The sequence below is a fragment of the Chiloscyllium plagiosum genome, unplaced genomic scaffold (genome assembly GCF_037043375.1).
Source record: "Chiloscyllium plagiosum isolate Xiang-an unplaced genomic scaffold, Cpla_swu_hap1 HiC_scaffold_10, whole genome shotgun sequence".
NCBI classification, from domain to species: Eukaryota; Metazoa; Chordata; class Chondrichthyes; order Orectolobiformes; family Hemiscylliidae; genus Chiloscyllium; species Chiloscyllium plagiosum.
The window spans coordinates 91123429-91145644 of NW_028270148.1; the positions used below are offsets into that span (position 1 = coordinate 91123429).

The window sequence follows — 22216 nt, forward strand, 5'->3', positions numbered from 1 at the left end:
GTCTCTGGCGCTGTGAGGCAGCAGTGCTAACCACTATGCCACCATTTATTGGAGGCATTGAAGTGCATCCATGAGGGTAAGGTTATGTGGAGAGCACATTTTAGATGTGGTCACCATGTAGCTTAAAGAAGACCAGTCAGAAAGAGAATGATTGACCATCAGTCAGAAGAAGAGTGGCAGGCAGGCAGACAGGAAAGTCCCAAAATGCATCTCACTTGGGAACAGATTTTCAGAGCTGGAAATTGGCAACAGTGACTTTTCCTCTGGGGAGTAAAGCCAGACCCCAGCTGAAGAAGGGGAGGGCGATCAGAAAGAGAGGGAGAACAATACTGGTAGGAGATTCAATAGTGAGGGGTCAGATAGGCATTTCTGAGGCCACAGATGTGACTCCGGGATAATGTACTCCCTGATGCTGGTGTCAAGGATGTCACTGAATGGCAGGAGGACACTCTACAGGGGAGGATGAGCAGTCAGAGATTGTGATTCACAATGGGACTAACAACAGATAGAGAGATTAGGTCCTGTGACAAGAATTTAAAGCACCAGGGAGTTGAGTATAAAGCAGGACTTCAAAGTTTGTAATCTCACTGTCGAAAAGTGTGGGGCTGGAAAAGCACAGTGGGTCAGGCAGCATCCAAAGAGGAGAATCAACAAATCAGGAATGATGAAGGGCTTATGCCCGAAACATCGACTCTCCTGCTTCTTGGATGCTGCCTGACCTGCTGTGCTTTTCCAGCCCCACACTTTTCGACTCTGATCTCCAGCATCTGCAGTCTTCACTTTCTCCTAATTTCTACATTACTCACTAGCAAGTGGCACTGTGAGGATAGGAATAGGCAGATAGAAGACATGAATACATGGCTATAGATTTGAAGCAGGAGGGAGGGCTTTACATTGGTTGATCACTGGATTTATTTCTGGGGCAAGTGAAACACCTGAATGGAAATGGGAGCAACATCCTTACTGGGAGATTTGCTAGTAGAGTTTGTGTGGGTTTAAACTGATTTGGCAGTTGTGTGGGATGTGGAGTAGAGGTACAGTAGGTGATGAAGAAGAATGAAGTCAGCCTAGAAGTGCAAATATAATCAAGTTAAGGCACAAAGGAGCACAGCAAGGCTGGAAACAGGAGGTGATGGTCAATGGGTGCTTTTGTGATTGAAAGTCTGTGTCCAGTGGCATACCACAGGGTTCTGTGCTGAATACTTTGCTCTTTGTTATGTACATTAATGATCTAGATTTGAATGTAGGAAGGTTGATCATAAGTTCACAGATGACACGTAAATTGGTGGTGTGGTAAATAGCAAGGAGGAAAGCTTGACGGTACAGGATGATATAGATGGGCCATACAGTAGCAATTGGAATTTAATTCTGAAACGTATGATGCGATTCATTTTTGGAGAACTAACGAGGCAAAGGAGTACACATTGAGTAGTGGGACCCTATGGACAGCAGAGGACCTTGATGCACATGTTCATAAATGTATGAAGGGGACTGAACAAATTAGCTAAGAAGGCATTTGAAAAATTCGCATTTATTAGTCAAGGCACTGACTACAAAAGCAAGGAAATTAAGATGGAGCTGTACATAACATTAATTGGCCACATCTGGAGTACTCTATGGTGTTCTGGTTGTCACAATATGCGATGGCATGAGAGGGGGTGCAGGAGAGGTTCATCAAAATATTGCCGGAGTTGGAGCAATTTATCAATGAAGAAAGACTAGATAGACTGGGGTTGTTTTCCTTAGAGCAGAGAAGACCATTGGAGGAATTACACTGTCCCGAAGGATATAGACAGGGTAGAGAGGGAGAATCTTTTCCCCTTAGTAGAGAGGTCAGTAACCGGGGGCACAGTTTTAAGATAAGGAGCAGAAGGTTTAGAGGGATTTGAGGGAAAAAGATTTCACCCAGGAGAGTAATAGGTATCTGGACCTCATTCCTAAAAGAGTGGTAGAAGTGTGATCCGTCAAGACATTTAAGAACTATTCAGATGAGTACATGAAACAACACCATAGACAAGGCTATGGGTCAAATGCTAGAAAATAGGATTTAATAAGTTGATGTTTGATGACCAGTTGTGAACATAATGGCAGAAGACTTCTTTCCATGCTGTTAAAACTCTATGATCCTATGCTAGGGGGTATCGACAGGGCAGATCAGAGGAGAAATCCAGATCAAGGGTTCACACTTTCAAAGTAAAGGGTCTTCCAATTATGATTGAGATAGTGAGGAATTTCTTCTCTCAGAGGATCATTTTTTTGAAACTCTTTTCCATGGAAAGCAGTGGAACCTATGTCAGCCAAAGCTAAGTTGGACAGACTTCTGATCTACAAGGGAGTCAATGGTTATGGTGGTGCAGAAACCAAAGCGAAATTAAGCTCCAGTCAGCCATGATCTTTTGTAAAGCTGGCTCAAGTGACAGAATGGCTTCCTCATGATCCTATTTGTGTTGTTCTTTGAACAATTTTGATTTCTATCCCACAGTTGATGCCAGATCTACTAAGTTTTCTCCAGCATTTTCTATTTTAATTTGACATCTCCAGCATCTGCATTACTTTGCTTTTGTTTCTACTCTACAGTCTCTAGACCCCTCATGAACTTTGAACAATTCTATTAAATCTTCTCTCAAAATTCTTTTTACTAAGAATAACAACTCAACATTCTCCAATCTCTCCAGCAAACTGAAGTTCCACAGCCTTGAAACCATTCTTTAAACCCACTCTAAGTTTCTACATCCTTTATAAAGTGCTTTGCACAAAATTGGATACAGTGCACCAGTTGAAACAATGTTTTGCAAAGATTCATTATAGCTTCTTTTACTCTATGACTCTAGTTTTAAAAAAAAAATTAGTTTTCTTCTTCATGCTGTCTACTCCAATCACGTTACCTCCCTCCCCACTCTTGTTATTTCTCCAGAGTCAAAAATCAATGATTGGAAGGGAGTGAACTTGTGACTGTAAAAACTGGTACAGTAACTCTAGCTGGTCCCACTGCTGCCACAAAGATGACTTTTGATTACCAATCACATTGAGAGAAAGCCATGGAGGAGCAGCGAAAACAAATAAAAAGGGAGTAGGAAATCGGGAGCAAGCTACGGTTCATGAAGATGTCTTCATGGCCTTTTTAGCAATGGTGTAGCTAAAGGCAAAGGAGAAACTGCCTAGAAACATAATTCTGAGCAGGGACCAAGATCTCGGTCACTCAGCTCTACACAAGTCCAATCCTGGCTGTCACTCACACAGCCAAGATCAAGATGCTTGGCAGAGCTTTCACGTTTGCACACTGACAGAGCCCCAGTAAGTTTCTAGGATGCTATTTTGAAGGGTGGTGATAAATGGAGAAAATTTGCAGAAGCATCCGTTAAAGGGAGAATAGGGGGTTTGGATTGGAGTCTGGTACCCATAAAGGAACCACCACTTAAAGAAAAGACACCAGATCCCTAAAAAGGAGCTACTATCTGGTAAACATAAACTTAAGTTTTCATATGCTTCTGAAAGCTAATCCTACAAAAGATCTCTGAAATGTAAGCAGTAAAACTCTTATATAAAGAGAAAATTTACATCTGACAAAGGGGCATTGGATTCGAAACATTAATATCACAAATGCAGTTATAAAGAAACATTGGATAGACCGGGGTTGATTTTCTTAGAACAAGAGGAGGCTGAGGAATAACTCAATTGAGGTGCACAATATTATGAGGATGGACCTAAATAGAGTAAACCAGGAAAGCAGGAAACTAGAGGCCATTTAGCTTAACACCTGCCCATTGGAAAAATGCTGGAATCCATTATTACATAAGTTCGAGTACTCAGAAAATCTCAATGTAATCAGCAGAGTCAACATAGTTTTAAGAAAGTGAAATATGCTTACATACTTTATTGGAGTTCTGAGGAAGTTAAAAAAAGTGGACAAAGGGAACAAGGGAATGTGATCGATTTAGATTTCCATAAGACACGTGATAAGGAGCTGCATCAAAAGTTACTATGCAAAATAAGAATGTTTCCCCATGCCCCATCAATGTTAGGGATAGATGTGTTAGAGGAAATAAGATAGGCATAAATGGATCATTTTAAAGTTGGCAAGATATGATGAATGGAGTACCACAGGGAACATTGCTGGGACCTTATAATATGTCACGATTTTGATGAAAGGATTAAATGTAAGGTTGCTAAACTTGTTGATAGTTACAATGAGGACATAAAATCTCTGCGAAGGGATATAGATAAGATTAATTGGACAAGAGAAAAAAATGGCAAATGGAATATATGTGGGAAAATAGGAACATCCACTCTGGGACAGGACGAGAAAATCAATAAATTATTTAGATGGAGAGAAATTGTAGAACCTAAGGAACAAAGGGATCGAAGTGACTTACTAAGTGAATCTTGAAAGGTTGGTACAAAAGTACAGCAAGTGATGAGGAAGACAAATGGAATATTTTCATTTATTGCAAGTGTTATGGAATTGAAAGCAGGGGTGTTTTGCTACAATGTATAGAGTGCTGATGAGACCATATCTGGAGCACTGTAAATGGTTTTGCTCTCCTTATTTAAGATAGAAATGCATTAGGAGCTGTTCAGAGAGGGTTCACTCCATTGATATCTGGGTTAGAGAGGTTATTTTATGAGGAAAGGTTGGAAGGCTAAGCCTTTATCCATTGGAGTATATAAAGATAAGAGATGTAATTTTATTGGAACATACAACATCCTGAGGGACAGGGTTTTTTATTCTTATTATGGGGTTTGAACGTGTCAAGTAAGGCTGGCAATTGTTGCCTATGCCTATATGTCCTTGAACCAACTGGCTTTCTAGGCCATTTCATAGGATTACTAAGAATCAACCACATTCCTGCAAGTCTGGAGTCACATATAGGGCAGTCTAGGTAAGCACATCAGCTTGGAGAAGGTGAGGACCGCAGATGCTGGAGATAAGAGTGTGTGCTGGAAAAGCACAGCAGGTCAGGCAGCATCCAAGGAGCAGGAGCAGGAGCCCTTCATCAGGAATAAGGCACATCAGCTTTCCTTCCCTAAGCGATATTAGTTTACAACAATCAACAATGGTTACATAGCGCTATTAGACTATATTTTAATTCCAGATTTGTGGAATTCTAATTTCATCATCTGCCTTGATGGATTTTAACCCATGGTCACAGAACAGTAGCCTTGGTCGCTGGTGTAACCCCTTGTTCAAGAAAGGATCAAGGCAAAAGATGGAAAATTATAGGCCAATTAGCCTAACCTCGGTTGTTGGTAGAAGTCTAGAATCCATCATTAAGGATGAGGTTTCTAAATTCTTGGAAGAGCAGGGTCGGATTAGAACAAGTCAACATGGATTTAGTAAGGGGAGGTCGTGCCTGACAAACCTGTTGGAGTTCTTTGAAGAGGTGACAAGTAGGTTAGACCAGGGAAACCCAGTGGATGTTATCTACCTAGACTTCCAAAAGGCCTTTGATATGGTGCCACACGGGAGGCTGCTGAGCAAGGTGAGGGCCCATGGTGTTCGAGGTGAGCTACTGATATGGATTGAGGATTGGCTGTCTGACAGAAGGCAGAGAGTTGGGATAAAAGGTTCTTTTTTGGAATGGCAGCCGATGATAAGCGGTGTCCCGCAGGGTTCAGTGTTGGGGCCGCAGCTGTTCGCATTATATATTAATGATCTGGATGAAGGGACTGGGGGCATTCTAGCGAAGTTTGCCGATGATACAAAGTTAGGTGGATAGGCAGGTAGTACTGAGGAAGTGGGGAGACTGCAGAAGGATCTAGACAGTTTGGAAGAGTGGTCCAGGAAATGGCTGATGGAATTCAATGTGAGCAAATGCGAAGTCTTGCACTTTGGAAAAAAGAATACAAGCATGGACTACTTTCTAAACGGTGAGAAAATTCGTAAAGCCAAAGTACAGAGGGATCTGGGAGTGCTAGTTGAGGATTCTCTAAAGGTAAACATGCAGGTTGAGTCCGTGATTAAGAAAGCGAATGCAATGTTGTCAATTATCTCAAGAGGGTTAGAATATAAAAGCACTGAGTTGTGCTACTGAGACTTTATAAAGCTCTGGTTAGGCCCCATTTGGAGTACTGTGTCCAGTTTTGGTCCGCACACCTCAGGAAGGACATACTGGCACTCGAGCGTGTCCAGCGGAGATTCACACGGATGATCCCTGGAATGATAGGTCTAACATATGAGGAACGGCTGAGGATTCTGGGATTGTATTCATTGGAGTTTAGAAGATTAAGGGGAGATCTAATAGAAACTTACAAGATAATACATGGCTTGGAGAGGGTGGATGCTAGGACATTGTTTCCGTTAGGCGAGGAGACTAGGACCCGTGGACACAGCCTTAGAATTAGAGGGGGTAAATTCAGAACAGAAATGCAGAGACATTTCTTCAGCCAGAGAGTGGTGGGCCTGTGGAATTCATTGCCACAGAGTGCAGTGGAGGCTGGGACGCTAAATGTCTTCAAGGCAGAAATTGATAAATTCTTGATGTCACAAGGAATTAAGGGCTACGGGGAGAATGCGGGTAAGTGGAGTTGAAATGCCCATCAGCCATGATTGAATGGCGGAGTGGACTCGATGGGCCGAATGGCCTTACTTCCGCTCCTATGTCTTATGGTCTTATTACTAGTCCACTGATATTATGACCAAGCCACCGCCTCCCCTATCTTATTTTTACATATTTGATAATGGAATATGGACATTGCTGGCTAGGCCAGTATTTATTTGCTTAATTCCTAATTGCCCAGCAGGCAGAAAATAGTTAAGCATATTGTTGAGGATCTGGATTCACATTTAGGCCAGACCAGGTAAGGATGGCAGCTTTCCTTCTCAAAAGGACATGAATAAACCAGATCAGTATGATGGGTGGATGTTGGAAGGCGTTTCCCCCCTATAGGAGTGAGTAGAACCACCGGACACAGTTTAAAATGAAGGATCCCCTTTTAAGATGGAGATGATTTTTTTTGAGGGTCACGAGCCTTTGAAACTCTCTTCCCCAGAAAGAAGTGAAAATATAGTTGTAGAGTCATAGTCATAGAGTCATAGAGATGTACAGCATAGAAACAGACCCTTCGGTCCAACCCGTCCATGCCGACCAGATATCCCAACCCAATCTAGTCCCACCTGCCAGTACCCGGCTCATATTCCTCCAAACCCTTCCTATTCATATACCCATCCAAATGTCTCTTAAATGTTGCAATTGTACCAGCCTCCACATCGAGTATTTTTAAGGCTGGAAGAGATAGATCCTTGACTAAGAAGAGTGCAGAAAGATACTGGAGTAGGCAGGAGAGTGGAATTGAGGCCAGAATCAAATCAACCATGGTCTTGCTAAATGGCAGAGCAGGCTCCATAATCAGTGAATAACTTACTTCTAATTCACTTGTTCATATGTTGTTCTGTTTGTTGTTTCTCTCAGAAGCTAAAACTCTCACATCTCCATTTTCTGTTTGCAAACTTATGGAGCAATTTGAAAATTTATTGTGACACTTGATGCACAACAGAAAAATGTGATAGAATGTGTGCTAGATGTACCATTGTGCATGGCTCACTATAAATTACTGTTTTGTAAGGGTAAAGGAAAAAGAGGTCATTCAGTCCCCATTCAAAGAGAAACATTATACCATTTTAAACATAATTTATTGCTCTTCCACTAAAGTTTTGACATGTCCTATGAATACTATAACGTAATTGTTCTACTTTTTTGAAATCAAAGAATGCATCAGACTGGGATATTTTAGAACTGTCATTAAACATTGATTTAAAAAGCATTCATAATAAGTTGCTGTTTGGTTAGGAAACTACAGAAACTGAAATACACTCCAGATTGCAAGTGAGAAACGTGCAACATCTTATAATTATTTTATATTTGGGAACAAAATAATATTTTTGCAGTATGGACATATTGACCTAAGAATCCCACACTATTTTACAGGTACTAAAGTCCAACCCTGGTAACTCCAAATCAAGTTTATTGAATAAAGTCTGGTTGTAAGAAGTCAGTAATTTAAGGAAATATGATCGTTTATCTTGGTGAAACTAAAATAGGAGACTAGGAAAATTTACTGTTAGAAGTGCTGATAATAATCTAAAGATATCTGCAGAGCCTAAGAGTGATGGAAAATCACTGAAGGGATTTTAAAACCGTTTTGGTCACCATAGTCAAGAACCATTCAGGGATTCTTGAGGTTGTAGAGGAGATTTACAGAATAGTTTGGGATGATGGATTTTACGCAGGTTGGAAAAGCTGTCATTGATCTTCTTGATGCAAAATGATTCAGGAGAGATATAATAGGGGCTAACAAAATTACGACAAATTTAAATGGTTGTTGGAAGATACAAGGAACACAGATTTAAGGCTTTTGGAAGAGAAATGGGGGTATTAGGCAGAACTTTCTTTTTTAAACACCCAAAGAGTAATGACCTGGATCTGTGTTTTATAGGGGAGGTGAAGCAGAACCGTCAATAATTTCGAAAGAAAAACGGATGTGCCCTTGACGGAGATAGGGCAGGAGAAGGGACTGGATTGCTACACAGACAGCCAGCATGGTCTCGAATGGCTCAGTAATGAGTCTAGGTCGCTTTGATGAACCAAACTTGGTTTGGGAGAACTAGGTACCTTTCCTTCATCCACAGAAACAGGTAAACAGAATACAGTATTACACTATCCAGTAATATCACCAGAAGACACAGTGATGAGAGGAACAAGTAATATTACCTAAATGTCTGGATGGATCCGCCAAAAACAATATTGCGGTGGTGAGTAGCAAGTCTGAACACAGAAGTGTGTGTGTTTTCTGTCAGCCACATAAAGACAGTGTAGGTTTAAAAATGCACGCAGTGATTAAACGGCGGGTGCCAGCGGCGCAGTGATGGCGGGATCCCAGAACATGGAGGCCGCCGGCGGTTCAAACACAAACAAACCACCGACTTCAATCAACCACCTCCACAGGGGACCGCCTCGAGCATGGGCCGTGCCCACAGTTAGTCGGAAAACTTCACTTTTTGCTTTCTACTCGTATTTTTTCCCCCCAAACAAACCAAGATTTCATCTGGCGAAGCGGTCAACCGCCGTTCCCATGGAAACGATGGCGGTTGGAACACGCGCTGGGCAAAGAGAGGGATGGAGAGTGGTTGGGAGACATGGGGAGCATCTCAAAGGAAAAGAAGAGAATGATTCAAGGGAAACGATGTTTATGGAAAGGGAATATGGGAAGAAGTGAGTTGAGTGATGAGGGGGGTGGAATGGGGAAGAAGGAACAGGAGTGAGGGAGAATCTAGAGTGGGGAAGGGAAGGAGTGAGACAAGTGATGGGGAGAGGCAGAGGGACAGCTGAGGGGAGGGAGAAAGTGTGCAAGGGATAAAAAGAGGTAGCCTATATATAAAGAAATTATCAATGGGTTTTGTACAATGGGGTCAAGTACTTGGATAGGAGAAAGTGAGGACTGCAGATGCTGGAGATCAGAGTTGAGAGTGTGGCGCTGGAAAAGCACAGCAGGTCAAGCAGCATGAAAGGAACAGGAGAGTCAACATTTCGAGCATAAGCTCTTTTGTCAGGAATATGATGATAGCTCTTTGATTTGTAAAACCTTGTTAAAAGAGAAACCACACATTTGCTCTTTGCCCTTCTGTGCAGAGAAATAAAAGGAAATTCCTGGATTATTCATCCTCAGCTTCCTCTGTTAAGTCAATCTTTCTGCAAGCCTCCTGTTGGAAGGAAAAGGGAAATAAACACCTGCAGGAGGCACTAACAATCAGTGCATCTACAAATTCATGTCATTTGCAAAGAACTGAGATGATTTTAAAGAAAATAAAACTCACCAGCATATGATCAAGGCTGGTACCAAAATTGTGTTTCTCTTTCCCTCCTCCACCACACCACAATATTGGTGCCTTGTCTTTTCGTGTTTGTATGTACATGGCATTTTAAGAAAGGGTCGAATTGAAGTTATAGATTAGGAATTCAATTTATTTAATTTTGCCATTGATTATAAACAGTTTGATTACAATAAAAAAATTCTTAAAAGAAACTGGTATGAATATTAGCCAATTAGGTAAAATTGGCAATTCAGTGGCTTAATCAAATTCTCACTTGTGATGACTCCAAGAATAGTGCAGCTTGATTTCCAGCACAATATCCCAGTCAGTTGTGACACTTTATCGATGCTAATGTGAGAGATTTGCAGGATTTTGCAGAGTATAAATCATGATATTTCAGTGATCTTTGCTGTACATTATTCATGCCTCCAATGCATACAGGAGGACAGTAACACTGCCGGCATGTAGAGCATAAGTTTGGTGTCAGGTTTGAGGTTTTTTTTCATTAAAACTGTACTCCTCAATCAAAAGATATGTGGTAGGGAAAGCGGGAACAGGCAACTGAGTTGGATGATCATAAACAAATGGGGAGCAGGTTCAAAGAGCTGAATGTCCAACACCTACTCATACTTTCCTCAAGAAACCTGTCAAGATACCAATTCCTTAGCGAGTTTTGAGAAGATTTATAGCTCAGGTTGAGGTTATGGATATAGCTGGAAGGTTCATTTTCAGATGTTTCGTCACCATACTAGGTAGCATCTTCAGTGAGCCTCTGGATGAAGCACTGGTGGTGTAGTCCGCTTTCTATTTATATGTTTGAAAAAAGCGGGCTACACAATCCTTCTTGAAATCATACAATATTTTGGCCTCAACTGCTTTCTGTGGCAGTGAATTCCACAGGCTCACCACTCTCTGGTGAAAGTAGTTTCTCATCAGTCCTAAATGCAACCTTTATTGCTGCCAATTTCCAACGTTATATTCAAACTTACGTCTCTTTGTTCCTACACTACTTCAAAATGGTACTGCTATATTTATATTGATCATCGTTCTCCCTACTGCTGTATTTATATTGATCATCGTTCTCCCTACAGAAATATATCACTTCAGAGTTGTGTTAACTTGCATCAGCTACCTGTCCAATTTACCAGTCTGGGTTAGAGAGCAAAGGTTTAAAGTGAGAGGGGAAAGATTTAAAAGGGATCTAAGGGGCAACTTTTCCACACAGAGGGTGGTGCGTGTATGGAATGAGCTGCCATAGGAAGTGATGGAGGCAGGTACAATTACAACATTTAAAAGGCATTTGGATGGGTTTCTGAATAGGAAGGATTTAGAGGGTTATGGGCCAAATGCTGGCAAATCAGACTAGATTAAGTTAGGATATCTGGTCATCATGAACAAGTTGGACCAAAGGGTCTGTTTCAGTGCTGTGCATCTCTATGACTATGAAATTCTCCATATTACTACTGGTTTAAAAAAAATACACAAACTTTGAAATCGTACCCTGTATATCCTGCTACTCCAATGTTCATGTCACACTCCCCAAAACTCTTAGCTCTCACTGAGGGGTCATGACAATTTTCAAACCTCAAAATGGAGTTAGAGGAAAAACGCTTTCAACCCTGCTAAAACCTTTAATACCTCCTCTTTCTCCTTGTTAATTAATTCAAGTATATCACAGCTCCCCTCCCTGATTTTTATATCTACTTCATTCTTCTCTAAAATGAATATAAATGCAAAGACTCATTTAAAACTCAGTTGTGTCTTCTATCACCACACACACATACTGCCACTTTGGCTCCTAATTTGTTAAGTAGAAACAAAGTAAAGATGGCAGGGCATGTGGGTACTTCTGGATATTAGAGCACATTACAGCAACCACATCTACAGTTTAAGGAACGTAAGCTCAGAGTTGATCATCTGAAGTTCAAGCTAGATGTGCAGAAAGGAATGCAATTGTAATAGTGTATAGAATATACATTGTTTTTAGCATAAGCATGAGTCCTGAATGTTGTGTTGCCAACCTGTGCCAGGGATAAGGATATTTCCTTGGGACTGAATAGGAACTTAGAATCATACAGCACAGAAACAGACCAACCAGTCCAAGCTGAACATAATCCCAAACTAAACTAGTCCCACCTGCTGCTCCTAGCCCATATCACTCCAAACCTTTCCTATTCATGTATCCATCCAAATTTGTTTTAAACATTGTAATTGTATCCACATCGACCACTTCCTTAGGAAGTTATGTGAACACCTTCATGTCTTTTTTTAATTTCTCTCTCCTCTCTCCTTAAAAATATACCCCCTAACCTTGAAATTCCCCATCCTAGGTAAAAGACAACTACCATCAACTCTATCTATACCTCTCATTATTTGATAAATTTCTATCAAGTCACTTGTCAATCTCCTATGCTCCAGTGAAAAGAAGTCCCAGCCTTTCTTTATAACACAAACCTTCCGTACCCAGCAACATCCTAGTAAATCTCTTCTAAACCCTCTCCAACTTAATAATATCCATCTTATAACCAGTTAATCAGAACTAGACACTGTATTCCAGAAGAGGCCTCACCAATGTCATGTACAACCTCAATAAGCCGTCCCAATTCCTCTAGGCAAAAACGAGGAACGCAGATGCTGGAAATCAGAGTCTAGATTAGAGTGGTGCTGGAAAAGCACAGCAGGTCAGGCAGCATCCGAGGAGCAGGAAAATCGACGTTTCGGGTAATTAATATTCCTGATGAAGGGCTTTTGCCCAAAATGTCGATTTTCCTGATCCTCAGATGCTGCCTGACCTGCTGTGCCTTTCCAGCACCACTCTAATCTAGTCTCAATTCCTATACTGAAAGGACTGAGCAATGAAGGCAAACTTGCCAAACGGCTTTTTACCCACCCAGTTTATATGTGACACAAAGTTTAAAAAATTGTGTACCTGCACCCCAGGTCCCTCTGTTCTACAACACTACTCAAGGACCTACCATTAATTGTATAAGCCCTACTCCTGTTTGTTTTACCGAAATTCAATACTTTGCATTTATCCAGATTGAACTCCATCTGCAATTGACCTCCATTGGCAATTGACCCATTGATCAAGATCTCTTCATAATCTTAGAAAACCATCTTCACTGTCCACTATACCATCAACTTTGGTGTCATCTGTAAACTTACTAACCATGTCTCCTAAATTTCACATCTAAATCATTTATATATATGACAAACAAAAGTGGACCTAGTACCAATCCTCCAGTCCAAAAAACAACCCTCCTCCACCATCCTGTCTCCTATATCAAGCCAATTTTCTATTTAATTGGCAAGGTCTCCTTCAATCCCATGTCATCTAACTTTACTAATTGGGCTACCATGTGGAATCTTGTCAAAGGCTTTCTAAAGTCCATGTAAACAACATCTATCTGTGCCCTCATCAATCTTTGTGATTACTTCCTCAAAAAACTCAGAAAAGTTTGTGGATGTGGTGCCAATCAAACGGGCTACTTTGTCCTGGATGTTTCAAGTTTCTTGAATGGTTTTGGAACTGCACTCACCCAGCCAAGGGGGAAGTATTGCTTCACATTCCTGACTTGTGCCTTGTAGATGGACAGGCTTTGAGTTACTTCAACTCCTCAGAGTGTATTTCAGATAAAGTTCAGTAATTTGGAGCCTTAATGTTGTGTGTGATTTGGAATGAACCCATGGTTTTCTGTTTATTCTGACATAAATGCTGTCATCTTTTACAATCAAAATATTGCCGCCATCTACTTCCAACATTCCTCCATTGTTAGGATACCATAATTCATGTTTTTTTTCTGCTTCTCTAATATTCTTCCTGCCTCCTCTCATCTAGAAATTCTATTACATTCAGATGCTGCTAATTACGTCTTTACCAGCTTTAAGCACCACACATCCATCACCCAGCTCTTGCCAGGATCTTTGTTGTTACTTCCACGGACAAACCTACACTAAGCTTCAGCTGCTTGTTTCTTTTCAAATCCTCTGTATTTTGAAAATAGTCTGCTCTTATGACACCATTCTTTCAACTTCAGTTCAAGTCAACATTTCTGTGCCTTCTGGAACATTCTTAAATCCCATCCCTTCAAATTTCTTCCCAGTGATTTTGAAACAGCCTGCACCCATCCCTTCTGTCAGCTAGGTGTCCATTTGTTGTTCTTCCCTTTATTAATTGCCTGGAGATAGCTTTCTGGTAAAACTGTGGTTTTGAAATGTTGCTACCACTGCTGTTTACATGGTTAGGTTATGCTAGTCATTATCAAGGCAGATGGGAATAAGAAAGTGCACTCAGACTATATATCCACTCCTGTTAGCATTCAGATGTTCCTTATGGGGAAATAAAAAGCTTTTTTTTAAAAGAAAGATTGTTTTGTGTGAACCTATTACTTACAAGATAATACTTTAGAACTATTAAAAGTAGGTTTCCTCACTGTGAAGAGTTTAGTAAAAGGTCCAGACCAGATATAAATGATTATACCTCTGAAAGGATTATTTCAGGCCAAGAAAGGGTCATGACATACTGAGGTTCTACCTGTCCCCGGTGTTGCAAAGGATGGGCCTGGCCTCGCTGCCGCGGAACGCTCCGAGTAGTTGGACCGTTCCGTATCACCTGTCCTCCGTGGAGAAATTTATGAAGAAAAACACCTTTAACCACAAGTCCATCAGGAAATGGTCAGCACATAGTGTCCTTGAGACCCTTCGGGAAAAGGAGAGGGTGGATCCTATCGAGTGGTTCCCTGAGCAGACTGTCAAAGCCATTTGGCAGAATGCCTCATCGCCAGAACTTTCCAACAAGCACCAAGACATGGCTTGGCTGGTGGTGAGAAGGGCTCTGCCTGTGAGATCGTTTATTCACGCCCGGACTCTCTGCTGCACCGCAAGCTGCCCTCGAAGCGACTGCGGGGGGGACGAGACTGTCACACACCTCCTTTTGGAATGTGCCTACGCAGAAGAAGTCTGGAGAGGAATGCAGTGGTGTTTGTCGAGGTTCGTCCCAAGCAGCGCCGTGACGCGGGACTCCGTGCTCTACGGTCTGTTCCCCGGGACGCACACCGAGACGAACATCAACTGTGCCTGGAGGATCATCAACTCAGTCAAAGACGCTCTCTGGGTGGTCTGAAACCTGTTGATCTTCCAGCTGAAGGGGTTGACCCCGACTGAGTGTTGCGGACTGGCACTTTCCAAGATCCAGGGCTACGTGTTGAGGGATGCGCTGAAACTTGGGGCAGCTGCCGCCAAGGCGCGGTGGGGAAAGACCACCGTGTTACGTCTGCCTGCCAAAGAGCAGGGGTCCCATGCAGTAAGGGGGCTCCGCTGACACCTCAGCTAAATATATGGATAGTAAATGTACAGACCTGTATATATGAATGATACTCGATCTCTGTATGCAAAGAAATGGAATGTTTATGTATGTATGGCATGATCAATTGTACAGATCATCAAAATATTTTATGAATAAAGTATATTTTTGAATAAAAAATATTAGGGTCAGGGAGAAACAATCAGATTCTCAAGAGAGAGAGTTGGAGAACTGTGGGTTGAAGCTACCAAAAGCTTATTTTAAGTTCTGTTGGGTTGATAGAGATAGGAATTCTTTTTGGTGTGAGCACTGTAAGGGACTACTTTTAGGACTAAGGGGATTATAGTTTTACCAGATGCTTCAAAATATTCAAATGTGATATAGAGTCATACTACAGCGTGGAAACTGACTCTTGGGTCCAACTCATCCATGCTGACCAGATATCCTAAATGAACGAAGTCCCATTTATCAGCACTTGGCCATATCCTTCCACACCCTTCCTATTCATATACCCATCCAGGTACCTTTTAAATGTTGTAACTGTACCCCCTCCCCACCACTTCCTCTGGCAGCTGGTTCAATGTACACACCACCATCTGCACAAAAAGGTTGTCCCTTAGATCCCTTTCAAATCTTTCCCCTCTCACCTTTAACCTCTGCCCTCTAGTTCTGAATTCGCCCACCTCAGGGAAAAGACTTTGTCTATTTATCCTATCCATGCCCCTCATCATTTTATAAACCTCTATAAAGTCACCTCTCAGCCTTCGATGCTCCAGGGAAAACAGCCCCAGCCTGTTCAGCCTCTCCCTATAGTTCAAATCTCCAACCCTGGCAACATCCTTGTAAATCTTTTCTGAACTCTTTCCAGTTTCACAACATCCTTCCCATAGGAAGAAGACCAGGATTCCACACAATAATCCAAAAATGGCTTAACCAATGTCCTGTACAGCCACAACATGACCTCCCAACTCCTATATTCAATACTCTGACCAATAAAGGTAAGCATACAAAATGCCTTCTTCATTATCCTATCTACTTGTGACTACTTTCAAGGAGCTATGAACCCACACTACACCCAAACTCTCTGTTCAGCAACATTCCCCAGGACCTTACCATTAAGTGTATAAGTCCTGCCCTGATTTGCCTTTCCAAAATGCAGCACCTTGCATTTATCTAAATTAAACACCATCTGCCACTCCTCAGCCCATTGGCCCACCTGATCAAGATCTCATTGCAATCGGAGGTAACCTTCGTCGCTGTCCACTACACGTCCAATTTTGGTGTTGTTTACAAACTTACTAACTATATCTACTATGTTCACATCCAATAACAAAAAGCAGTGGACTCAGCACCAATCCTTGTGGCACATCACTGGTCACAGGCCTCCAGTCTGAAAAACAACCCTCCACCACCACACTCTGCCTTTTAACTTCAAACCAGTTCTGTATCCAAATGGCTAGTTCTTCCTTTTTTTAGGGGAGAAAGTGAGGTCTGCAGATGCTGGAGATCAAAGTTGAAATTTTATTAAAAAAAGGGAGTTGAAACTTTATTGCTGGAACAGCACAGCAGCTCAGGCAGCATCCAGGGAACAGGAGATTCGACGTTTCGGGCACAGGCCCTTCTTCAATTCCTGAAGAAGGGCCTGTGCCCGAAACGTCGAATCTCCTGTTCCCTGGATGCTGCCTGACCTGCTGTGCTGTTCCAGCAATAAAGTTTCAACTCCCTTTTTTTAACCATGTGTTCTAACCATGCTAATGTAAATAGCTAGGCTTAGTTTTTATTTTATCTTAATTTTGTTTTTGAAACATCTGTATTATTGTTAAATCCAACATCTGAGGCATCATAGACTTGTATTTCATTGAGATGCCACCTTACTAAAACAGAAAAAAACACTATTGTCCAGTAGTATTATCAGCTAGGATGATAAATGATTCACCATTCCAGGATTTTAACATCCAGTTGTCATAGTCCACATGTATGGTGACAAGGTAAGACTAAGAAAAATTATGTATGACCAGGTTGGGATTTAACAAGCAGGAGCACAAAAGTGGATAACTACCCAAGTTAATTATATTGTGGGGAAAATCACCAGTCACGGAGTCAGATTCCGGATTCAATGACAGAGTTTATTGTCCAAAGAAACCAGAGCTCTAGGGAGAGAGAGAGAGAGACGTCCGGCAGCACAGCTGTCAGCTGCGAGCCTTCTCTCACCCTCGGAACACATGTCATGATATTTTATACATTTCATGGTATAATGGTCCAAATATCGAGTCTTTGTTTGTACAGTATGGTTTGTTTACAGAAAACATTATAGAGTCATTGTCAGTTTCAGAGAATGTTAGAGTCATTGTCATTTTTAGCAGCTACGCGGAAGTCCATTGCTGCAGTAATTGGTCATGGTTATTCTTCCTGAGAAGGAAGATCGTTTTCCATTACTGCAAATCGAAGGTATTAACACTTGTGTACAAGCAGTCTCAGGTAGTTAACATTTCTCTCCCCCACCTGCCTTAACCTAATTATCTATGTTCTGTTTCTATCATGTTGGTATTCTGCTGGCCTCAGACAGTATCTGTGTATGCTTTGCTGTACTTTTCCTCATAATGCCTCAGTGGCCATCTTGTATGCCAAGTGACCAACTTATGACTCAGCAGCCATCTTGTGTCTGTGTGCCCCATGTCAGCATACCCGGTGTCAAACCCCGCTTCACTCCCCATTTGTGGTCAAGGAGGTGACTTCAGAGACCTCCATAAGATCACTCAACTCACATATAGAGGTATGCCTTTTCTAAGGTCTCCCCATCTCAAGGGGTGTCAAGGAGTCCGAGTTTCGCTGGGGGCTCTTCTTTGTGACACTTGCTTCTGGCATGGCCCACATCAGTAGCACCTTACAGCAAAGCTTTAAACACCCAAGGCCTCGGCAGAGTGAAATAAGGAGAACAATCCCGTGTGCTAAATAGTGTCTCCAGGATTTGCCTATCAGCCATTCTAGCCAGCTATCTCCTCCTGTGGCTTCTTGTCTGAAGGCATCTAGCTGGTCCTGAATGTTTTTTGATCACCTATGTAATATTGTAAGATTCATCAATGACATAGGATATACAGTTGTCACCAATGATGGTACATACTCCCCCTTGCTGGACTAACTGATAATCTACCACGTAACATGTCTGCTGTGTGTAAAGTCTGAGTTCAGCCAATTCACCACTGATTGCTTCTAGAGCCTTTGATGTATTGTTCCCTAAGATTGTCAATCCACACACAATATCGTTCTGGTTTTAGCCCTGATGACCCCTGCTGACTGCCCTCCAAAGACAGAGATCCCAAAAACCCATACCACAATGATGATCCCAGCATGGTGGGGATCTGCCAGTCAGCGCAGAATTCCCAGCTGATGGATCAGGTCACTATCCTTCACAAACATGTCCCCCGCTGGGGCAGGATATAGTGAGGGGTCTGATTGTTCCTACTGCAAAAAGTTTCGGGAGGTTTGGTTTGTCAGTAGCACAAATCCCCTTAAATAAGAAAATAAATCCCTCCGCTGCCCGATAGCATACAGTGTCCTGTTTCTGGGTCTGTTTGACTACCCATCTCGCCTGACTCCCCATTTGTTCCCACCAGCTGGTAGATATCAAACAGGTGTGTCCATGTGGCAGAGCCGATGTGAGTGCCATTGTCCGCATATAAACTGCCTTCCCATGGTCACGTTCAAGCATGCCTGCTCACTGCAGGTGCATGTAAGTTGTTTTCATATGATTGTACAGTGCTAGTGAGTACATTGTGTCTGCACGCATGAACTGTTTCTAGGTAGCAGGGCATAAACACATCCCCATCCCTGCCCTGTGAAACAGAGTGGGTAATCAGTGATCTTTTAAAGGTCTTTCTCTCCCCCTGTTGGGGTGCCCCGTGGGCTTGACTAATTCCACACACCTACCCTGGAGTTCCCTTTTGTATTTTCCTAGCTGTCCCTTACATGGCGTGCCCAAGGTATCTATTGTATGTAATTGCGAGGGGTTCACACATGGGTGATCACAAATAAGGATTGGACCGATCGCGCCAGTGGGTAACAGAGTTCGGTTCCCATGTAAATTTAGGTGGGTTTTGTAAAAGAGGTTATCCTCAAATCCCAACCGGCTTCTGGATATCAGAGCATTTAGGAACAGTAATATTTACTCGAGTATGTACATAATTAAAGTTAAATGAGATTAATAGTCAGTGTCCCTTTTTTTACAATGGTACCCGGAGGTCGGCAGCAGTAGGTGATTGCTGTGTCTTGTCAGCAGTTTGATCCGGGCCTCTGGCTGGTTTGCTTGGTTGTGGTCTTGGTGCTCTTCCCTTGGTCACTGTCTTGCTCACAGTTCTTGTCTGTGCCTGGGGGATGGTCAATCATATTAGTTCGCTCATAGGAATCCTTATACGGTTTGAGTGGGTCTAGTTCTTCCACATGCCTTTTCCCCTAATACAGGTGCAGGTGTCCCCACTGTTTATAACTTCATATGGTCCATTCCATTTTGGGGAAAAGCCTGGTTTGACAGGCTGGGTTCGTGTGAGGACGCAGCTCCTTGCTGCTGGGACCTCAGGGAAGGTTTCGCGTTCCCCTGCCTTGTCCTTTTGCTCTTGTTTCTCAGTTACTAATTTACGCATTCCTTTTAGTTGGGTGCTTAATTCCAGTACATATCTCCGAATTTTGTCTTTTAGCGGACCTACACCGGTCCCACCTGTTATAATGGTCTCTAGTAATTGCATTGCTCGCCTGGTCATTAATTCGTAGGGTGTTAGTCTGGCTGCCTGGTTCGTGGTGGCTCTTAATTTCATTAGTATGGTTGGCAGCACTTCGGCCCATGTCCTCCCTGATGTCTGTATGGCTTTAGCTAAAACATTTTTAAGGGTTCAGTTCATTCTCTCTACCCTCCCTGAGCTCTGGGGGTCATAGGGGAAATGAAATTTTTGTTTTATCCCGAGTAGCTGGCATACTATTTTCATAACTTTGCCTGTGAAATGGAGTTAATCTGTAGGGGTACACCCCACCTTTGGATTACCTCCTCTGCTAGAATCCTGGCTACAGTGGTAGTGGTGAAAATGTGTTGCTGGAAAAGTGCAGCAGGTCAGGCAGCATCCAAGGAGCAGGAGAATCGACGTTTCGGGCATGAGCCCATCTTCAGGAATGAGGAAAGTGTGCTAAGCAGGCTAAGATAAAAGGTAGGGAGGAGGGACTTGGGGAAAGGCGTTGGAAATGCGATAGGTGGAAGGAGGTTAAGGTAAGGGTGATAGGCTGGAGAGGGGGTGGAGGCGGAGAGGTCAGGAAGAAGATTGCAGGTTAGGAAGGTGGTGCTGAGTTCAAGGGTTGGGACTGAGACAAGATGGGGGGAGGGGAAATGAGGAAGCTGGAGAAATCTGAGTTCATCTGAGATATCCACCACAAATTCACCTGCAGCTCCACACACATCACTTACTGCATCTGCTGCTCCCGATGTGGCCTCCTCTATATTGGGGAGACAGGCCACCTACTTGTGGAACGTTTCAGAGAACACCTCTGGGACACCCGCACCAACCAACCCAACCACCCCGTGGCTCAACACTTCAACTCCCCGTCCCACTCCACCAAGGACATGCAGGTCCTTGGACTCCTCCATCGCCAGACCATAGCAACACGACGGCTGGAGGAAGAGCGCCTCATCTTCCACCTAGGAACACTCCAACCACAAGGGATGAACTCAGATTTCTCCAGTTTCCTCATTTCCCCTCCCCCCACCTTGTCTCAGTCCCAACCCTCGAACTCAGCACCACCTTCCTAACCTGCAATCTTCTTCCTGACTTCTCCGCCCCCAGGCCCACCCCCACTCCGGCCTATCACCCTCACCTTAACCTCCTTCCACTTATCGCATTTCGAACGCCCCACCGGCAAGTCCCTCCTCCCTACCTTTTATCTTAGCCTGCTTGGCACACTTTCCTCATTCCTGAAGAAGGGCTCATGCCCAAAACGTTGATTCTCCTGCTCCTTGGATGATGCCTGACCTGCTGCGCTTTTCCAGCAACATATTTTCAGCTCTGATCTCCAGCATCTGCAGACCTCACTTTCTCCTACAGTGGTAGTGGTACAGTTCTTGGTGGGGAATACCTCTACCCACCAGGTGAACTGGTCTATGCTGACCAGTTTTCCCATGGAAAGATGGTAGTGGCCCTGTGAAATCCATTTGGGGGTGTTGACTCTACTGCTGCATGTACGCTGCCTGACCTGCTGTGCTTTTCCAGCGCCACACTCTCAACTCTGATCTCCAGCATCTGCAGTCCTCACTTTCTCCTATCCAAGTACTTGACCCCATTGCACAAAACCCATTGATAATTTCTTTATATATATAGGCTACCTCTCTTTATCCCTTGCACACTTTCTCCCTCCCCTCAGCTGTCCCTCTGCCTCTCCCCATCACTTGTCTCACTCCTTCCCTTCCCCACTCTAGATTCTCCCTCACTCCTGTTCCTTCTTCCCCATTCCACCCCCCTCATCACTCAACTCACTTCTTCCCATATTCCCTTTCCATAAACATCGTTTCCCTTGAATCATTCTCTTCTTTTCCTTTGAGATGCTCCCCATGTCTCCCAACCACCCTCCATCCCTCTCTTTGCCCAGCGCGTGTTCCAACCGCCATCGTTTCCATGGGAACGGCGGTTGACCGCTTCGCCAGATGAAATCTTGGTTTGTTTGGGGGGGGAAAAATACGAGTAGAAAGCAAAAAGTGAAGTTTTCCGACTAACTGTGGGCACGGCCCATGCTCGAGGCGGTCCCCTGTGGAGTTGGTTGATTGAAGTCGGTAGTTTGTTTGTGTTTGAACCGCCGGCGGCCTCCATGTTCTGGGATCCCGCCATCACTGCGCCGCTGGCACCCGCCGTTTAATCACTGCGTGCATTTTTAAACCTACACTGTCTTTACGTGGCTGACAGAAAACACACACACTTCTGTGTTCAGACTTGCTACTCACCACCGCAATATTGTTTTTGGCGGATCCATCCAGATATTTAGGTAATATTACTTGTTCCGCTCATCACTGTGTCTTCTGGTGATATTACTGGATAGTGTAATACTGTATTCTGTTTACCTGTTTCTGTGGATGAAGG

The 22216-nt window shown here is 43.1% G+C and overlaps 1 protein-coding gene across 2 annotated transcripts in view; it reads right to left on the minus strand.

Moving 5' to 3' along the window:
* The window catches only part of LOC122552994 (cyclin-dependent kinase-like 4), a 67994-nt gene extending 58905 nt beyond the window's left edge, over positions 1–9089 (minus strand). The window contains exon 1 of one of the 2 annotated variants that reach the window (XM_087991545.1): positions 8709–9088. The gene's annotated coding sequence lies outside the window, so the exon portion shown is untranslated. Of the gene's footprint in view, positions 1–8708 lie in introns of both variants that reach the window. The other variant, XM_087991546.1, reaches the window with a different exon arrangement.
* Between the last annotated feature and the right edge of the window lie 13127 nt (positions 9090–22216).